We start from the raw sequence: 21,950 nt of genomic DNA on the forward strand, positions 1-21,950 counted from the left end.
TGGGTCAGTACACGGAGACCTTATTTTGCAAGTCTAACCAAAACTCATTTTAGGATGGATATTAAGAGGATAAGATTTGTTTTGTTTAATTCTAGATAAATGTGAAACCTAGGGAATAAACAAGCCTATATCTGAGATAAGTGACATCATTCATATAGGAAGCTGTGTATAATAGGTGTTGTGAGAATTTGATGCAGGTATAACTATTTCAGAATATGCTGCTAACACTTATCAATTTGGTTAAGTTATTTATGCTGTGGTAATTAATAAATTTAAAATATTGGTGGCCTAAAAAATCAAGATTTATTTCTTACTCATGTTCCATATCACCATGGGGTAGTGGATTTTCCCAAGAAACAGCACCAATAGGACTTAAGTACATAGATGATAGAGAGAGAGAGAGAGAGGTAGATAATTGTTATGGGAATTGGCTTACAGAATGATTGAAACCAAAAAATTCCTCTCCGTCTGCCAGCTGGATAGGGAAGAAATCTGCTGGTATAATTCAGTCCAGAGACCTGAGAAATGAGGGGATTGGTGTGGGAGCGGCAGTGGCGTAAGTTCTGTTTTGTGCTCAAAGGCCCAAGAACCTGGAGTGCTGATGTCTGAGGTCAAGAGAAGATAGATGAGCCCGCTCAAACAGAGTTCAATTTGCCTGTCCTAAGTGGATCAGATGATGACCATTCATACTGGTGAGGGCGATCTTCTTTTCTCAGTCTAAGGATTAAGTGCTAATCTCTCCTTGGAAACATCCTCACAGACACAGCCAGATACCATGTTTGACCAAATATCTGGGTGTCACCTAGCCCAGTCATGTTGACATGTAAAATTAAACATTACAGTAAGTAGAGACCACCCAGCTGGTGAACATCCATCAGGAGTCCAGGGTAACTGAGCAGCCACTATCTCAAATGTTATCCTTTTCTTTAATAGAGAGGCTAGAATGTTGCAGGATATTGCTAAATTCTCAGTGCAGAAGTGACATGTCATTTCTACTCATAGTTCTTCGTACAGAAGTGGGCTTCTGTACTCAATCAGAGGCCATGAGGTGAGATTCAAACATAGAACAGGAGGAAGGGTGAGTTATGTGGTAAGCAAGAATAGTAAATATAAAACAATAGAAAATATGAAAGATATATAAAACTATAACACAGAATTGCCTTCAAGCTTTTTTATTGGCAGTGTGAGCTATTTGAAGTCCAAATAATATCTTAATAATGTTAGTAAGTAACAGAAATACACATCAATGGAGTGAGTCTGCAAGAAAAGTAACATATATGTCTCTTTTGGCCCCTATAATTCCTCCAAGACAGCACAAGTGCTAGCCCTGTTCTCGGGAACAGACGGGGACAGATGCTTTGGTCCATATGCTCAGGATGGCTCTTATGCACAGAGAAGGCTAAAAAGAGCAAGAAAAATTAGTAGTAGTTGCTCACTTCACCAAACACTTCTTTTTCAATGTATCAGCTTTGTATCTGCGCCATTTTATTAATTTTTACTTGTGAAGTTTTAGGTGTACTTGTATTAATCATTTCTATCTTTCATACTATTTACTACATAATATATTTATATTATATATTATGTACATACAGATCAAGGCTTTTCCCGTATGTTCTCATTGCTGGACCAAACATCTAGCAAGTAGCTTGCTGTTTGAAGAAAAAGATCTCTCCAAGAAAAACTACAAATACACAGATTATGTGCACTTCAGGCAATGTATTTCCTTACACATTGCAATATTCCTGAACTCAAGACTTACAGTCATATTTTCAACATCCTTTTACAGCCTGCTTTTCAAGATTATAATGTAAAACATATTACTGTTTGTGCCCCTCTTGAAATTAGAAAATACAGTTATTTTGATGCTACTAAGAAATCACTGTGGTCCTAGTGTGATTAGATTGACTAGTTTTCTGTGATTATGGTTTCATGATTATAGCCATCATGGTCAACAAAAGAGTCCGAAATGCAGTAATTAGATGCAGTCTTAAAAACAACAGAATGATCTCTGTTCAATTCCAAGGCAACCCATTCAATATCATAGTAATCCAAGTCTATGCCCCAACCAGTATGCTGAAGAAGCTGAAGTTGAACGGTTCTATGAAGACCTACAAGACCTTTTAGAACTAACACCCAAAGAGATATCCTTTTCATTTTAGAGGACTGGAATGCAAAAGTAGGAAGTCAAGAAACACCTGGAGTAACAGGCAAATTTGGCCTTGGAATGTGGAATGAAGCAGGGCAAAGCCTAATAGAGTTTTGCCAAGAGAACGCACTGGTCATAGCAAATACCCTCTTCCAACAACACCAGAGAAAACTCTACACATGGACATCACCACATGGTCAACACCAAAATCAGATTGATTATATTCTTTGCAGCCAAAGATAGAGAAGCTCTATACAGTCAACAAAAACAAGACCAGGAGCTGACTGTGGCTCAGATTGTGAGTTCTTGTTGCAAAATTCAGACTTAAATTGAAGAAAGTAGGGAAAACCACTAGCCCATTCAGGTATGACCTAAATCAAATCCCTTATGATTATACAGTGGAAGTGAGAAATAGATTTAAGGGCCTAGATCTGATAGATAGAGTGCCTGAAGAACTATGGAATGAGATTCATGACACTGTACAGAAGACAGGGATCAAGACCATCCTCATGGAAAAGAAATGCAAAACAGCAAAATGGCTGTCTGGGGAGGCCTTACAAATAGCTGTGGAAAGGAGAGAAGCAAAAAGCAAAGGAGAAAAGGAAAGATATAAGCATCTGAATGCAGAGTTCCAAAGAATAGCAAGAAGAGATAAAAAAGCCTTCTTCAGCGATCAATTCAAAGAAATAGAGGAAAACAACAGAATGGGAAAGACTAGAGATCTCTGCAAGAAAATTAGACATACCAAGGGAAGATTTCATGCAAAGATGAGCTCGATAAAGGACAGAAATGGTATGGACTTAACAGAAGCAGAAGATATTAGGAAGAGGTGGCAAGAATACACAGAAGAACTGTACAAAAAAGATTTTCAAGACCAAGATAATCACAATGGTGTGATCACTCACCTAGAGCCAGACATCCTGGAATGTGAAGTCAAGTGGGCCTTAGAAAGCATCACTACGAACAAAACTAGTGGAGGTGGATGGAATTCCAGTGGAGCTATTTCAAATCCTGAAAGATGATGCTGTCAAAGTGCTGCACTTAATATGCCAGCAAATTTGGAGAACTCAGCAGTGGCCACAGGACTGGAAAAGGTCAGTTTTCATTCCATTCCCAAAGAAAGGCAATGCCAAAGAATGCTCAAATTACCACACAATTGCACTCATCTCACACGCTAGTAAAGTAGTGCTCAAAATTCTCCAAGCCAGGCTTCAGCAATATGTGAACCGTGAACTTCCCGATGTTCAAGCGGGTTTTAGAAAAGGCAGAGGAACCAGAGATCAAATTGCCAACATCCGCTGAATCATCAAAAAAAGCGAGAGAGTTCCAGAAAAACATCTATTTCTGCTTTATTGACTATGCCAAAGCCTTTGACTGTGTGGATCACATTAAACTGTGGAAAATTCTGAGAGAGATGGGAATACAGACCACCTGACCCGCCTCTTGAGAAACCTATATGCAGGTCAGGAAGAAACAGTTAGAACTAGACGTGAACAACAGACTGGTTCCAAATAGGAAAAGGAGTATGTCCAGGCTGTATATTGTCACCCTGCTTATTTAACTTCTATGCAGAGTACATCATGAGAAACGCTGGGCTGGAAGAAGCACGGGCTGGAATCAAGATTGCCAGGAGAAATATCAATAACCTCAGATATGCAGATGACACCACCCTTATGGCAGAAAGTGAAGAGGAACTAAAAGCCTCTTGATGAAGTGAAAGAGGAGAGTGAAAAAGTTGGCTTAAAGCTCAACATTCAGAACAGGAAGATCATGGCATCCGGTCCCATCACTTCATGGGAAGTAGATGGGGAAACAGTGGAAACAGTGTCAGGGGCTCCAAAATCTCTGCCGATGGTGACTGCAGCCATGAAATTAAAAGACGCTTACTCCTTGGAAGAAAAGTTATGACCAACCTAGACAGCATATTGAAAAGCAAAGACATTACCTTGCCGACTAAGGTCTGTCTAGTCAAGGCTATGGTTTTTCCTGTGGTCATGTATGGATGTGAGAGTTGGACTGTGAAGAAGGCTGAGCGCTGAACAGTTGATGCTTTTGAGCTGTGGTGTTGGAGAAGACTCTTGAGAGTCCCTTGGACTGCAAGGAGATCCAACCAGTCCATTCTGAATGAGATCAGCCCTGGGATTTCTTTGGAGGGAATGATGTTGAAGCTGAAACTCCAGTACTTTCGCCACCTCATGTGAAAAATTGACTCATTGGAAAAGTCTCTGATGTTGGGAGGGATTGGGGGCAGAAGGAGAAGGGGATGAAACAGGATGAGATGGCTGTATGGCATCACTGACTCGATGGACATGAGTCTGAGTGAACTCCGGGTGTTGGTGATGGACAGGGAGGCCTGGCGTGCTGCAGTTCATGGGGTCGCGAAGAGTTGGACACGACTGAGAGACTGAACTGAACTGAAGAAATCACTGATGGCAGGTATACTGAATAATGACATATAGATTCTAGAAACAACAAAGTTTGAAAATATTGAAATGTGAATATAGCATTACAAAAGTTTTATAAGATTGACTCCCATAATATATGTTTTTATTTGCTTAATACTTTAAATCTAGCAATAATCATGAACTATTTATGTCATAAGTCCCTTCCTCAACAGATATGTCAAGAATTGTTTTCATACACACAACTCTAAGGTTCAGACAGCTGTACTCAAATTCTCATATGCAGTACTAACATTGGCCAATAGATGCCCTAAGAGATCTCCTAAACACAAGAGCTCTGAAAATTAAAACCAGCTATTTGAGTATTGGTAAGTTCTTATACTTTATTTTCATAGTTCAATTGCACTCTTGAAGTGGCATAATATTTTTAGATTCCAAAGACTCTTAAGATTACCACATTTCAAATTACATCCCCAAACACTGATTATTAAAATGACAGAACAAAGAGAAACTTTTCCAAAATTGACTTTAAACACTACAGTGACATCAGTGATAATCTGTTCCACTTAGTTGATTCTTTCTAATTTCAATAAATATGGCCAATACTCTAATGAGTAAACATAACTCTAAGGTCAATGTAATCATAGAAGAAAAATCAGGTTGGATTCTAAAGCGTTTGTTTGTATTACCTCACATGTTTGGATGTTTCTGATATTACTAAAATTTCTGTCATTTTTATAAAAGTTATTAGCACCGTGTTCATCAAGATCTGCTAATGGAAGTTACTTTAATTATAGTTCTCTTTTAAATTTTTTGCATTAAATTTTCTTTGTAGGAAAAATATCATTCAGATACATTTGTTATATAAAACCGGGAAAATAGTACTATGTTGTTTTCTCTCCAGTTTATAAAAATTACTCAGTTACTCCTACATTAAATTTTAGTGGAGTCAAGGACTAAATGATTTTATTCTAAGCTTATATTCTTATGTGTCATACTCCTAAGGAAGTTACCTGAAAAACATAGACATGTGGCTACATGAAAACAATTTTCAACTTACTATAAAACTGTTTTCTCAATCCATTATTTCATTTGATTCTCTCCTTTAGAGAGCAATGCATTTTGACACTATCCCTGTATGCCTGAGAATTCTGTTCATGGACATATTGTACTGTGCTTAGTCGCTCAGTTGTGTCCAACTCTGCGATCCCTGGTGGACCAGGAGCTCACCAGGCTCCTCTGTCCATGGGGAATCTCTAGGCAAAAATCCTGGAGTGGGTTGCCATACCCTCTTCCAGGGGATCTTCCCAACCCAGGGATCAAACCCAGGTTTCCTACCTTGCAGGCGATTTCTTTACTGACTGAGCCACCGGGGAAGGCCAAGTATACTGGAGTGGGTAGCATATCCCTTCTCCAGGGGATCTTCCCACCCCAGGAATCAAACTGTGGTATCCTGCATTATAAGTGGATTCTTTACCAGCTGAGCTACCGGAGAAGCCCATGGACATAATGGTTGATGACAATTCTTATTAAGATCTTATTCTCACTGTTTTAGGACTAAGTCACACAAAGGACAGTTTGATCATGCCAAAAACCATAAAGAAAAATATAGATCTGGGAGGAACTCATAGTAATATCCCTTGGGAGTCAGAGGGAGTGTGTCTATAAAGGAATTATTAAATGAGGAAGATAAAAATGCAGGAAAGCTTGAAAACTAGAGTAGATAACACAAACCTGAGTTTGGCATATCTGTCAATGTTCATTTCCTGTCATATGCCCATGTGAAAAGCCAGTTTTATTTTCCCTTCAGTTTAAAAGATAAAACTTTAAAAGTCAAGGATCCATGTTTATAGTAAGAGAAATATTAGGTTTACAGGTTTTTCCGCACTCAGCATCCCTAGCACATGCCTTTCCTGTTAGGCTACAGTGATATTTTCAACATCCATCAGTATTCAGATCTTGAATTTGATCCCAAATTATTGATGATAATTATTGCTAATAAGAACCTTAGATTATTACTGATGGTGAGCAAATCCATTTCTTTAAACTCAACGTAGATTGTTCTGTTAAATGCTCTAGATTTTAGTTTTTTAGATTAGAAGCATTTCTTGAAACATGTTCTATCCTTTTTCTACTTAATATTACCTCAATATGGATTGATATCAACCAATTTCTTTAATTTGTAACTTTTAATTCATGCTATACACTTGCACAAGTTCATGTGGAATCTGAAAGGCCCATTTATACAGGGAATTAAAGGACTCATAAGTGCATTGTTCTGAGAGTTTAAGGGATAACATGTCATATACAAGTTTTAGTCTAATATTTCTGAAAAAGAGATCCATAATCATTTATGAAATACATCATTTTGGTGGTAAGTTCATGAATAAAAATTATAAAAATAGTCTTTCTTAGTGTATCTTCCTGTGTGTTAAAGTTAATACTAGTAAGAAAAAAACTAATTTTCATATTACTCATGATAAAAGTAAAAATCTCATATTCAAAATCAACACAATGCTTTCACTACGGTAGAGAATTAAAATAAAAAAATTAAACACAATCTCAATTTTTAATATATATTATATTTAAATATAACACAACAGACATATCAGTATTAAATGTCTTATTAATGAAATAATAGATAAGCGTATATAGAGAAAGGATCTAAGGGAGCAAGAGTTAGGAAAGAGGAGGGAAGGAAATTGCAGAAATACAGAAGAAAAACAAAAGAGGAAGTAATATTTTCAGGTGTAAAATCTTCAAATAATATTGTAAGACACAGTATTTAGCATTTGGAGCTACATTAAAAGACAGACATATAAGCGTAAATTTCAGAAATTATTTTTTCCTGAAAACTAATAATTAAAGCATCCACTCTTTAAACCTAGGCAGCATATTAAAAAGCAGAGACATCATTTTGCTGACAAAGTCTATGAGTTTTTTGTAGTCATGTATGTATATGAGAGTTGAACTATAAAGAAGGCTGAGCACTGAAGAACCGATGCTCTCTACTTGTGCTGGAGAAGACTCTTGTGAGTCTCTTGGACTGTAATGAGATCAAATCAGTAAATACTAAAGGAAATTAACCCTGAATATTCATTGGAATGACTGTTGCTGAAGCTGAAATTTCAAAACCTTAGCCACCTGATATGAAGAGCCAACTCACTGGGAAAGACTCTGATACTGAGAAAGATTGACGGCAAAAGGAGATGAGGGCAACAGAAGATGCGATGGTTAGGTGACATCACTGACTGAATGCAGACGAATTTGAGCAAACTCTGTGAGACAGTGAAAGACAGAGGAACTTGGTGTGCTATCATCCCATGGGGTCTCATAGAGTCAGACGTGATTTAGCAACTGAACAACAACACTATTTACAATATATATCAGGAGAAAGCACAATCATACCCAAGCCCATATTGTATGAGATTTGAGGTCTCTAACATACATAGACACATTTTGTGCTTATGTTATAAGCTCATTGCTCTCTTTAATTAAGGAACGCTTGGTCATTATGACTATGATTATTTTCCTGTCCTTTTTTTTTTAATATCCCAAAATTAAGAGAGAAAATGACCTATCACAAAGTAGGGAATCTTTGCTTTTCAAAATATGCATGTTCTTAATTCTCAGCTGACCTCATAATTGATTCAAAAGAAAAATTAACAATACCTACACTGCTATTATCTTTAGAGTATTTATAATCCTAATGTACTATAAATACATTAAAGTAATTATAATTTGAATAGGAGCTTGTAAAGTTTGATGACACTACAGGAGTCCAAAAATAAAGACCTGAGAAGCAATATGATTAAAAGGTAGATCTGTCTTAAATACAAAGATGACACACAAGACAACACATAAATACACACAAGATGGCAACACAATGAACTTCATGGTGTCTGTTTACTACATTTAAATGCATGAGTATTCAGTGGCTGAGTCTCATATCTAACTCTTTGCAACCCCATGGACTGTAGCCTACCAGACTCTTCTGTCCAAGGGATTTTCCAGGTGGATGGCCATTTCCTCCTCCATTTTAATATGTTCACGTAAATGTTGGTCATTCAGCCGTAAAGACATTTTCCTTGAGCATATTTACTTAATATTTTAGTCATCTTTCCAGTGACGATTACTAACAATTCATCTAATGACTTTCACAGTGTAATATCGCTTATATAAAAATGACTACTTTAACAGACTCATTCAGTCCTCTTTTAGTTTCATCTTGGATAGGTAAAATTCATTTTCTGACCTCTTAGTCTCATCGTTGGTCCTCTTTCCACACTTCCCAAATGACCACCCTAAGGTACCATTTTCATAGTTTCAATAATAGATGTAAATTTTTCCCACCTAAGGGGAAAGCTGTTTAGATATTGAATTCCAGTATGAAAACTTCTGAAGTTTTTGAACCAATGTAGAATCCCATTAATGCAGATATGTAAAGGACTTTAACCGTAACTTAGTACAATCCTCAAATTTTACAAGTCATAAGGATAACTTGCTCTTGATCACACAGCCAATTAAAACAGAATACAAGCTAAAATCCTCTGGAAGGGTACAGTCCTCCCGTTCATTTTCTGTAAGATGCATTTCTGTGCAAGTATGCAAAAACAGTTATATTTATTTTGCTTTTCTGTTGCTGTTTCTTCCTTTCTCTCTCTTTTGGAGATAGTGAAAAAAATGGTCTTTTTTTTTTCTTTCCACATTTAAAACATAGGTTTGTTTTCCAGTTTTATCCATTTAGATTTTTGCATAATATTATGCTTGCCTTAATTAAATCCATAGCCCCAAACAATATGATTACTGAAATGATCTGAAAAATAGTGTCTTTAACAATATATGACACAGACTTTTGTGGAATTGTGTAGGGATTTTTATAATGTTCTCTATATATTTCCATAGTGAACTTTTAAGTCTTCTCTTACATTTTGGCAGGTTGGCAGGAAGCAGACCAAAATATATCATATGACATTTCCAAAGAAGAAAAACACATGTGCTTCGATCAGCCTAAACAGAGGTTATTCAATTGCTCCATTGTATCACAATTGTAGAGTGACCATCTGCCTCCAAATGTCATCTTTCATACTCTACTGTGGTGTTAGAAGCCATTATTAAAATCACTTTGTAAACTGAGGGGCTTTCAGAGTATGTGTGCTTATGTGAATGTGTGTGAATATGTGAGTGTGTGTAGGGAGCAGTGCAAAAAGACACAGTACTGGTTATTTATATATTTACATAAAATCTATAGTGGTTATAAAAAAAAATAAAATGTTGCAGATTACCTGTAATGCAAACATGGTCTAGATGCGTTGGAGGGATATTCCCAAGAACTTCAATATTTGGGAAAGAAACTGACAAAATTGGGAATAACGCTGAAAAAAAAAAAAGGTTCACATGGATACAAAACAGAAAAAAGAAAAGTTTCTCAGAAACAAAAATAATATGCTTTTTTTCCCTCAGTGTTACTCCTGTTTAAGTAACAACTGAGAAGGTATTTGTGTATGCTGCTGCTGCTGCTGCTAAGTCGCTTCAGTCATGTCCTACTCTGTGCGACTCCAGAGATGGCAGCCCACCAGGCTCCCCTGGCCCTGGGATTCTCTAGGCAAGAATACTGGAGTGGGTTGCCATTTCCTTCTCCAATGCATGAAAGTGAAAAGTGAAAGTGAAGACGCTCTGTCGTGTCTGACTCTTAGCAACCTCATGGACTGCAGCCCATGAGGCTCCTCTGTCCATGGGATTTGCCAGGTAAGAGTACTAGAGTAGGTTGTCATTGCCTTCTCCATATTTGTGTATATATGCCCACAAAGTAAATATGCTCCTTGAAATAATTTCTTAAAAATTGCAGAAAATAAAAATTATTATTCATTTTTCCTGATAGGAAAATAAACAAGTGAATTCATTCCATCAGAGCTCCTGAAAGTACTCATGAATGAATCCAGTGCAAAATCATTTTAGACTTCAGGAATATGATGACACATATCAGTATGTATGCATTTTTGATGAAAATATGATGTGTTGAATGCTATGAAATTTCTTGAATAAACAATTTTCTATGAAAAATGTTTTATCCAACTAAGAAAATTTAGGTTTAATTTTACTTGCCCATTTCTTTGTACAAGTTAAGTCCTGATGACTGTAGGCAGCAGTAGAGGTTAGTATGTGAATACTGACCCTTTGGGATGACTGATCATTTCTGTTCACTAAAAATGTTTGTCTACAAGGTTAAGCACTCAGGAATCTGACAGGGCAGGCCCCCTTCTCTTGCTGTCAAGGGACTTAGAGCCTCACTGGGACAAGAAACATCACATATACTGAGAGAATTGCTAAAGGCTATGAAATGCTTCCAGCCTACCCCATCTTTCACAGAACAACTGATATATTAGACATAATAAATATTGCATAACCTTCAGGATTTTGGCAGTGCAAGCTGAATTTGGGAACTCTCATTTTTTTCATTATTAAATGATGTTTTTTAACCCTGAAATCGCCAAATCCATTTAACTTGACGATGTATTTAAATCACAAGAATAAGGTTCCACCTTATTCTTCTTATTCTAAAATAAGGATTTTATAGGAACACACGAAGTCAGAGATATGCTACGCAGTACTCATATAAACAAAATTAAGACAATATTGTTTACAAATGACAAGTATTGCAAGCTTTCACATTTTCTCCCAATACTCAAAGCGTTTTTGCCTCTCCAAAACAAGTTTCTGCGGCAGGGAGTCCCTCTAGCAGTTTCGTGAATCTAGGAAAAGGAACGAAGACCAAACACATTCTTTCCAGCAAACAAATGGCAGAGAGAAGCAGGGAAGTTTGAACGGAAAGATCAAAAGGATTTTTTAAAATCTGAGCGACTGCATGAATTCCTTCTGTCCCCCGATCCGCGGTCCTTCACCCACCCAGCCAACCCCCACCCCTCCCAGAGCATGCCCTCTGCTCCACTGCCCCCTCTGCCCCGTCTCCTGTCAAAGCTGTCAGCTGAGGTTTCCGGAGCGCACAGGAGCGAGGGTCCCGGCGAAGGCAAAGCTCCAGCTGCTCCGAGAGCATTCGGTTTCTTCAGGGCTGGTTTTGCTGGAGCCTGAAGTTCAATGATGCCCACGCTGATACTCAGGCTGGATTCCGTCGCCTCCACTGCCTCAGCTGACCCCAGCAGAAGCCCAGTCCAGGGGGCGGCCCTGCACCTCCCTCAGAACTGAAATGCAAAATCGTTACGTCAGATGGTAGAGGCGGGGCGCGCCCGGGTTGAGTGGCAGCAGCTCTTGCTCCGGGAGGAGGCGCGAGAATCAGCCTGGTTCAGTGACTGAGACAAACTGGTGGGGAGAAGAGCGGGTGCTGTCCACTGCGCTGTCGGTGCTGAACCTGGGACGCGAGCGGACCAGCTGCTCCCTCTGCTCCAGGCAACGCCCTCTCCCACCCTCTGTGCCCGGCAGGACCCTCTTCACTAGCTGGACCCTATTAACTTGATAAAGGAGTGTGGCATCGGACGTGGGAGAGAGTCCTCCGTTTGCCACCTGGGCGCCCATTCAGGCGTGACTTCGGGGATTTCTATAGTTTTAGACCAAACTATTTCCCTCTTTTCCCAACTAAGATAATTTTTTAGTTTTTTTAAAATTATTTTTATTATTGTGATTTACATATCCACACTGTTTAGGAACCTTTCTGGGAGACTTTTTGACTCTGGAAATAAGGTAAGAAAAAGAATATTATTATATATTTTTACAAATGAGGGAGCAATGCCATACAAATACTTAAGAGCAAGTTATGATTATTTTTATAATTTGAAATGGGATAGTTGGCATTAATTGAAACAGCTATTTTAACAATTACCATTACAAGAATGTCTGTTGGTGATTAGGCACTGAATTCAAAAGAGGAAGTTGAAAGGTTTGTGTTTTATTTGTGTGAACTTAATGTCATTGTGTTACATCTTGCTTTATAAATATAAATTTTGTAGAGAAACATTTCTAGCATAGCTCAAAGGACAGGAAACATTCGATGCAAGTCCTCAAATATGTTAGTAAATTATGTTAAATAAACCATCCAACAAGTTGTTTAAAACAAATACAACCTTAAAAATATGTGAGTGGACTAATCTCTGATTAATCAATATTGCCTATGGTATCTAAATCATAGACTGCAAAGTGCAGAGCTTTCTTCACATTATTTTGTAGAGGAGGTGGCTAGAAGAGGAGCATTTATACCATGCTGGGTTCATTTAGATGTGTTGTTATGCAGTCGATCCATATAAAACTTGTGAAACTTGGTCTCAGATTTCTGCACCCCAAGGTCATGTGTATTCCCAATTTGGGGGCTGTTTGCTCTGCTATTGACTAGTGAATGTCATCCCCCTCCGCCCTCTCAGGTTAGAGGTGGATGTAAATGGGAAGCTCTGATTTAATAATACAGTATTAGCTTGTATTATAGTCGCTACTGCTGTTGGTAATTTGAATGGAACTGGGAAGCGTGGGCTGGGAAAATGTCTCACTATTTCAGCAATGTTTAACCTCTTGCATGCTTAACAGAGAGCTTTTCTTTAGTTAGATTTTCTTTTGAAGCTACATTCCTTTTGTGAATTGGCAGTGTGTTTTGCGTGTTTATGCAGAAAGAATTGAGTGCAGAAAACCACTCAACAGTACTTCTCATAGTGAAGAATTTTTAAATGATAGAAGTTAGCTTGTGTTCTGTGTGTTTCTATTATTATTCATGACCTTTTTCTAGGCATGATGATTTGTCTGATAAGTATATTATGTCCTTTCATTTATGTCATTAATGACATTATATCAACTATAAATGATGACTGGCAAAACATGGGAAGAAGGTTCTTTACATTCCAGGAAGAGAGTTCAGGTGGCAACTAGATGTCCTTTATTAATAGGAATGGGTAAATAATTATGAGTTGTTTCAGATGATAAGTATTGTTCAACTCACTAAGGCTATGTTTTTCAGCAACTAAAAAGTACACTAAGTTTAAAAATTTGTATGTCTTAATTATCATATAAAAATTTCTACTCTAGTTGCATTATGTGTCCAAAGATAAACTTTAGGTTTAGAGCATTATTTAAAATAATTCCTTTGGGTAGATTTTTCATTTTATTAACAGCACAGACCTACATGAGAGTGATTGTTATAAGAAAGGATATTATTTCAAGCACTAGAGGTCAAATGTAAATCCTTTAGTTGTTCTCAGGTTTTACCTAAGCAGATGTTTTTTGTAAGATTCTTATCTGTCATGCTATCTCACATTAAAGTGGTACAAAATTTTAAGAACTAAGCAGCTAGAAAATCAAACTATGATCTCTGGAACATTGGGCCATGAAGCTTATACCAAACAGTTTCTTTTAATTACATAGAGAATCATTCTTCTCTTCTGTACATTTTGAAATTTTCTTTTTAAAGCTTGGTAAAAATATTCAGACAGTATAATTTTAAACAGAATAAAGGCTTTAATTTTTTTAGTTTTATTTATTGCACTGAAGCATAAACAAATTTTCTAATTTTACAACAGTTTAAAAGTAGCAACATATACAAACACCATAGTCACCCAAATAAGAATCTCATTGAGTTATTTTTCCATAAAGTTTTCCAAGATGTATATCTTTGTTTGGGTAGAAATAGTAAAGCTTGAACTATCAGTGTCTAGAATTCTTTTAGATGAAGTTTAGAGTTGTCACAATGAGATGGTGAAACACTAAAATCAAAATATGTTATTGGCAATAATGAGACCACTGGGGTAGGTTCAATGAGACTGCAAATTTAAAATATGAAAAACATTTTGTACTGATTTTCTTACATTTAACTTTTATATATTCTGAAGTGAGGTAAAATTACGTGACCATAATAAGCCCCAAATTAGCACAAAAGAGATACCATTTAGATACTGAATGCAGTTCTAACTGTAAACAAGTAAAATTGTCAACTTTGAGGACTTCTGTTAAAGACACTCACATGTTGTGGTCCTTCAATAAATATTTGCTCCATAAAGAAATGACCGTATTTTGAAATTAAAACTTGTCCATATGAAATTCAAGGGGCTAGTCAATACCATAACAACAGATATTCTGCTAGTCATCAATTCATTTCATTTCATAGATATTGCAAATGTATAAAGAACTTTCTACTTGAAGATAATGAACCTTTACAAACTATTGAAATTATACAAATTATTGAAATAATTTAATGTCACATGCTATGTTCAAATAGTTGCCTTTCTTGTTTTTCAATTTCTTAAAGCAAATTGATCTAGATAAATAGTAAAAAAATAATATTGCTGATCAATGTCTTTTTTTCCTTGCAAATATGATAAATAACTATGTATGTTTGGAGGGATTCAAGACAATGGTGAAACAACTTGGATTTTATTTTATCAAGGCTACATATTATCTTTCTTAAAGAGTTATTGACACGTACAATAGAGAAATCAAAAAGTAGCAAATCTGAAGTACGATATAAAGTTTTAGATAATTGACTTCTTAAAAGTAACATAAGCTATTAAGTAACTTATGAATTATAATTATTATTTGGTAGTTTAGTGAAAATTTTCTTTCTGTTATGGCCAGATTTCATGTTAAATACTCTTTTATCCAAGAAACCAAATACTTTAAGTAATACGTTCCTTTTAATCCTTCATATTTGCCCCAGATTAACATACTATCTCTAGTATATTTTAACTTACTATGTAATAGACTTTATATATGTAATATAGTATACTTGATAGCATACATATAATATACTCTTTAATAGTCCAAAAGACTCTTAAGAACTAATAAGCTACTAAAGTACTTCCTGTTGTTAACATCATTCTAACAGTCACGTGACCAATTATTTTGTATGAAATGAACTTAATCACCTTCTCCAGCACCTCCAAAATCCTTTGGGCTTAGTCTACTTAAGGTGAGCTATAGGGCCCCTTGTGGAAAATCCCAGTTTGCTCATTAAATGGGTCACCACATAACAAAACAACTGGTCCCTTTCTTCCTTAATCACCTTGGTATTGAGGAAGTTGATATTTTATATTATGAGATAAACTATGAGATGAGATAGTGTTTTTGATATATTCAGAATTCTAATGAGTTTTAATATTGATTTTCTGAAAGAAGAATGAAGCAATCATATAACACTCTAAATGAGCATATGCATGTTATATACATGTGCTATGTGTGTGTGTGTGTGTGTGTGTGTGTGTGTGTGTGTGTGTGTGTGTATGTTATCGATCTATCTGTCTAGGTAAAGTCTACTGTACCATAAACCAATGGGACTGATCTGGAATTTGCAAGCTCAAGAAATGCTACTTAATATAAAAATAATTTACATACTAAGCTACAATGCAACATATACTTTTTGGTGACAAAACTATTTTCTAATTATTGTTATTTAAAAAATTTATTTAGGCTAGTAAGCTTGAGCACACACAAGTTTCATTTTGCTTTGTTTTTGCCATGAACATGTCATTTGGAAACTCTCATGCTGATTGGCAAGGGAAAGGGCAATTGGAAACAAAAATTTGTCAAGGATAAGTAGCAGAATGAATGTGTACATAATGAAGAGATTATTGTACTGCACTGTTCTGCACAAAATATGGTTAATGATAAATGATTTGCAAATTATAATCTCTAGAAGAGACACATGAGGTTCACTTTGTATACATCTGTAGGTAATAAGCCTTGCACTTCTAAGGAACAGAGTCTGGGTAGCCTTACACCTGAAATATTTTTGTTGTTTATATATCAATGTTTTCATACGCAGATGTGGTAAAATGTGGGAAGAAGAGCACCTTAACTCTGAACTCTCTTGCTTTAAAACCAAATAATTAATATTAATTTAAAGTGACTTTGGTATCAAATTATGTAAATCTCTAAAGCAAAGTATTTGCTTAGTGTGTTCATTTGCATGTCAATACAGAGGAATATTATTCCGACTGAAACTGGTTCACAGCACTTTTAACAATTCTAAAACACAATGCAGAAGAGGTGAAAACCCTTTTTGTTCATTGAGTTTTATTTAAATATATTCATCATAATTGACAGTTAAGAGAAACTTACTTCAGTAATGTGTTTTTACTGTTCAAGTAACACCAAGGTACCAATTAAAACACATAGAGTAGCAATTAAAACATAAGTCTGAACTGTGTTCCCCAAAGATGATGATGAAATGAAAATAATTTTTCTTTCTACTTTCACCAAAAACATTAGATAGTGTTTTAATGACCACCAAGGTCTTATTGTTTCTAGTTTCTAAAGTCTTCACAGTAAAAGTCCTTACACACGTAAAGTGACATATGCCCCCTGCCCTTTGGAGTTATGTGCCCCTTTTTCTCAAAGCCACAGGTTTTGTGGTGGTCTTGGAGGCAACTAAACTCCGGACTACCTCATTTAGGAGTAAGGAAGTGGTCCCATTAATCTTTCTAAAGAAAGAGGGCCAGTGAGCTACTACTAGTAAGCACTTTTTTCCTGCTGCTGATAAACAACTTACTGTTACCTGAGCATATGGTCTGTGAACCTTAATTTACCTGTACAAGAAGAGGAATAGTACAGAAAAAAGATGCTATTTAAGGTATTAATATGTATAGATACACATTTTATTCATATTAGGTTAATTTATCTATATTAAGGCATTTTCCATTTACATGACTATGTAGATTTTCTATTATCTTCATTTTAGATAAGAGAAAGCAGACACTCAGGTCAAAGCTTTCTACTCCTCCAGCCCATAGTCACACAATTAAGAACAGATGGATTAGGCACTGGGCTTACCTCACCCATTTTGCATATACTGTGCACTTTTAGCACCACTGTTTAAGTCAGGTATTCAAATGGGTGAATCACTTAAACCTAGACTTTTTTTCCTGTTACTTTCTTTCCTAAATGTGAATGCTAGTTTTCCCTCTTGCCCCATCTTTCCTTCAATTATTAAGTTTTGTTGAAATAATTTTATGTCACATATTTGGGCTTCCCAGGTGGCACTAGCAGTAAAGAACTTGTTTGCCAGTACAGGAGATATAAAGACATAAATTTGATCCGTGGGTTCAAAAGATCCCCTGGGGGAGGGCATGGCGACCCACTCCAGTATTCTTGCCTGGAAAAATCCCATGGACAGAGGAACCCAGTGGGATACAGTTCATAGGATCACAAAGAGTTGCACACGACTGAAGCTACTTAGCACAGCATAGCACATATATTCTTTAGTATACAAACTTTAGAATTTATAATATCAAAAGTCTTAAGGAGCTTTTCCTTTGTATTTAATGTTAGAGGTTCTATTATTCAATCTCATAAACCATAATATTAGGAAACAATATTTCCCTTTATATCTCAAATAGAATAAGAATCAGTATGACAAAGTAATTTCCAAAGAATTCATGTTTTTTGGTTTATTTGTTTCATTCTCTAAAAAGTCCTTCTAGATATCAAATTCAATTCCAAATACATCTTGAACTAAACTTCAAGCAATGTAACTTGTGTTACAAAACACTGCTCACATTTAAACCTTCAGACTAGTTAGCTGCTAATATTTCAGTCTATGAGATGAAATAAAATAATCAAAATATTATTTGTAGTTTCAAAGCACAATACAAAGACAGGTAGTTTAAGTGGGCTATTGAAAACTTAGGAAACATTCAGTACTTTATTATTTCTTCTATTTGAGGTATTAATACAAAGGGAAGTGTTGGCTGGTAATTGATGTTCTTCGCTTTCACATGGCATTTAGGTTGACTGAGTAGAAGAGGTGAGGGCTGATGGCAGTAATAATAACACAGCTCCCAGGAGAGCCATAAGGTTGCATCAGATCCCCTAGTGAATCCTCATTATCTGAGTTTTGGTTTGTCCTTATTAAGTGGATCTCGAAGGAGATAGAAAAGTTTGATTTGTGGAAAATTTTAACTTGAAAGTGGAAAAATTTATAGGGCTTTTAGTCAATGTTTTACATGTTGATTAGCAATACTCAGAATTTTATTTTGAAATGAAGCCTGGTGTAAAAGTTTTTAATCTTGAAATTTCTGCACCATTTTGCATACTATTCACTGTTCCTCATTCTTACTAGAGCCCTGCAGGAAGCTCATTCATTATAATAGCTACAGTTATTCTCCCTTCATAGATAACTTCCAAATCCGTAACTCTGGCCCACATTTGAACTTCACAAATGTATTTACAAAAAGTCTGCTAGACATTTTAACTCTGATTTTATGGTGATAAGACAAACTCCTCAAACTCATCATCTCATCCCTACCATGGTCTGTGAGCCTCATTTTTCTGCCTGTCAGTGACACACTTTTTCCATTCATTGAAGCCTGGGATTTCATACACCCTTTAAACTTACATCATTATTGTTATATTATGGGTCTCTATGTTTTGACATTTTTTTTTTCCCTTCGTAATGTAACTTTATCTAATTCTCAATTTTCTGTTCTCTTTTCACTTTTACCTTGACCCAGACTGTCCCATGTGAACCAGGATTTTATTTTTACATTTTCTAGATTGATCTTACTAATTCCTGGTTCTTCCTGTAGAGATAACAGTTCATGATTATAATGGCAAAGTAATATTTTTGATGACTCATAGCATACCATGCATTTGTTAAAAGTATTTATAAACATCATATTTTATATTCACAACAGCTTATCAGGTAGATATTGAGAGACCAAAGCTTTAAGAGTTCTGTAGTCCACAGAGCTGAGACTCAGACCAAGTTCTGTCTGAAGCAGCTGCATGATCATAATCATTATCCTTTGCAGATACAGACTTCTTACCTCTTTGAGATTCCTCTTGATTAAAGTAAGCTTTCAAACGTCATGCATTTTGAAATCATCAGTGGATCTCTGATTTTTACTGTATTAAGTTGAAATTCTCTGCTTGTTTTTAAGATTCTTCTAATTGACTCTACACTCTGCAAGCAAAACTCTGATTTTCATTTTTCTCATATGTGCAATGCATATTTGCAAAACAGAGATAGGTCAACATATAAAGCATGGGCCTTACCTAGACTATTGTGTTTTCAGAATTCCAGCTTTCAGAATTCCCACCCCTGTCTCCAGCCAAGTTTTCTCACAATCTAAGAGCGTATTATGCTCATGTGTACTTTTCAGTCTCTGTGGGGTTTTTGTTGCAACAAATGGCTTGTCACTGTCACCTTGGATATCACTAAGATTCTCTCAAAGCTTCCATGAGTCACAAGTCTGGATACAGGCTAGCTGGGTCCTTTGTTTAGGATCTCACATCAAGTTTTCATCCAGGGCTGGACTCTTATTTGAGGCTCAGCTTCCTCCTCCAGGCTGTAGGTTGGATTTATTTCTTTGCACCTCAGGACTCATGGAAGATGGTTTCTTCAAAGCCAGAAAAGAACTCACTGACTTTTTGGTCTGACCTCCAGAATTGCTTTTCTTTAAAATAAACATCAATAGTTCAGGTTCAGAGAGAATAATGTGTATTTTTTTTTAAAGAATAATCTCCTTTTTGACATACATAACGTGAACTGATTTAAAACCTTACTTGCTTCTTAAGATCTGTTCACTTTACCATAGACTGTAACAACCAAAAGAGCACCATCACATCACCTTTGCCATATTCTGTTGGTCAAAATCACAGTAAAGGTTGTGCTTACACATAAGTTGAGGTGCTTATACACAAGTGTGGGTCATTGGGATTCATGTTAGATTTCTGTCTACTTTATTGGGTTAAAGTTTGAACTGAAGTTTAGAATCTTTTTTCATTACTATAGTGCTTGAGTCCTTCTTTCTCTTCCCCAGCATTTATGACCTGGATTTTATGCAGTGTACAGTTTGGCATTCTATCCAATTAACTTTAATCTATTTTTAAAGGAAGTAGCTTAGGAGTTCCTTCCATGTCTATAAAACTTTGTGGTTTACAATTATTTCATATACATATTATTATTTAATGTTCATTGAAGTTAATACATTTTCATATTTGCTTCAATTAGGTAGTGCTTTCATACATGTAAGGATGTAATAAATTTGTAGAATAATTTGTATGTGTAAAACTGTTAAGGAATTATGCTCATGGATTAGTTAATGTTTTGAGATTTTAGATTTTGGTAATCTGCTTTGTTTTAATGTTTTTGTATTTGATCCTTGACTACTTGAAAACCACACAAAGGATTTTTTATTATTATCCTTTTTCATGCAACATGAAACATAGACATTCCCATGAAAATAAGGAGTTTGTATTTAATACTATGCTTTATGGACGGTAATGACCTTATACAAAAGGTGAAAATATGTAAGCTTTCTATTTAGAAAAAAATACAAGAAATATAATTTATCTTCAGTTTGAGAGAGAAATTTCACAATTTAAGAGAATGTAATTATCAAAGGAATGTCACACATATGATATCATTAATTTTGTTCTTGCTTATTTGGTCTAAATATAGGTAAATAATTGCACAGTTACTTTTACTATCATTAATTATACAGAAACATTTCATTGAATTTACACCTTTTATAGTTTATATACAATTAAGGTAATTTTATTTTGACAAAAGCTGAAAAAACCTTGTGTATAAATTCAGCTTTTAATTTTAATATAATAATTATTTTTTAATTATAAAATGAATTATTAATTCAGTATGGACAAAGTGCCTACTGTGTTTCGGATTCCCTTTCAGCTGCTGGAGGTTGAGCAAAAATGAGAGAGAAAAAGTTCCCAACTCTTTTCTTTCTGTGGGAAGATAGATGATAGGCAAACCAATAAAGACAAAGGATAATGTCTGGTATTGATCAGTGTTATGGTAAAAAGGAGAATAAGGAAAGGATTGCTAAGGGGTGAGCGTGCTGCCTAAAACAGAAGTCATCATAGGAGCCAACTTTGCTGTTCTAAGGTATTCATTAAGTAGTTTCTTATAAGTTGACATTGCTCAAGGCTATTGTAAGTAATACTGCAATGAACATGAGTATATACATATATTTTTCAGTTATATTAGATAAATGCCCAGAAATAGGATTGTTGTACCATGTGGGATTTTGTTTAAAAGTATTTAAGAAGCCTCCAGATTGTTTTTCAAAGTGATTGCACCAATTTCAATTTCTCTCAACAGTACACAAGGGTTAACCATTTCTCCACATCCTCCTTAGAACTCATTTGTACTCTTTTTGATAGTAGCTATGATAGAACGTGTGAGGTGATTTCCTTGTGGTTTTGATTTGCATTTCCCTGTTGATTAGTGATGTTGAGCATCTCATCTATTTATGCACCTTTTGGTCATTTAAGTATCTTCTTTGGACTATCTTTCATTTTTTTGAATTGAAATATAGTTAATTTACAATGATGTATTAGTTTCAGGTATACAATGATTCATATATATGTAAGGCAATGTCACCCTACTCCAGTACTCTTGCTGGAAAATCCCATGGATGGAGGAGCCTGTTAGGCTGCAGTCCATGGGGTTG

General features: G+C 35.7%; 1 protein-coding gene across 4 annotated transcripts in view; it reads left to right on the forward strand.

The window, feature by feature from the left end:
- Positions 1–11,850: 11,850 nt before the first annotated feature.
- The window catches only part of FSTL5 (follistatin like 5), a 937,018-nt gene continuing 926,918 nt past the window's right edge, over positions 11,851–21,950 (forward strand). For all 4 annotated transcript variants that reach the window (XM_027956327.2, XM_042234380.1, XM_042234379.1 and 1 more), the window contains exon 1: positions 11,851–12,243. The gene's annotated coding sequence lies outside the window, so the exon portion shown is untranslated. The remainder of the gene's footprint in view (positions 12,244–21,950) is intronic.

The sequence above is a fragment of the Ovis aries genome, chromosome 17, assembly GCF_016772045.2.
Source record: "Ovis aries strain OAR_USU_Benz2616 breed Rambouillet chromosome 17, ARS-UI_Ramb_v3.0, whole genome shotgun sequence".
Taxonomy (NCBI): domain Eukaryota; kingdom Metazoa; phylum Chordata; class Mammalia; order Artiodactyla; family Bovidae; genus Ovis; species Ovis aries.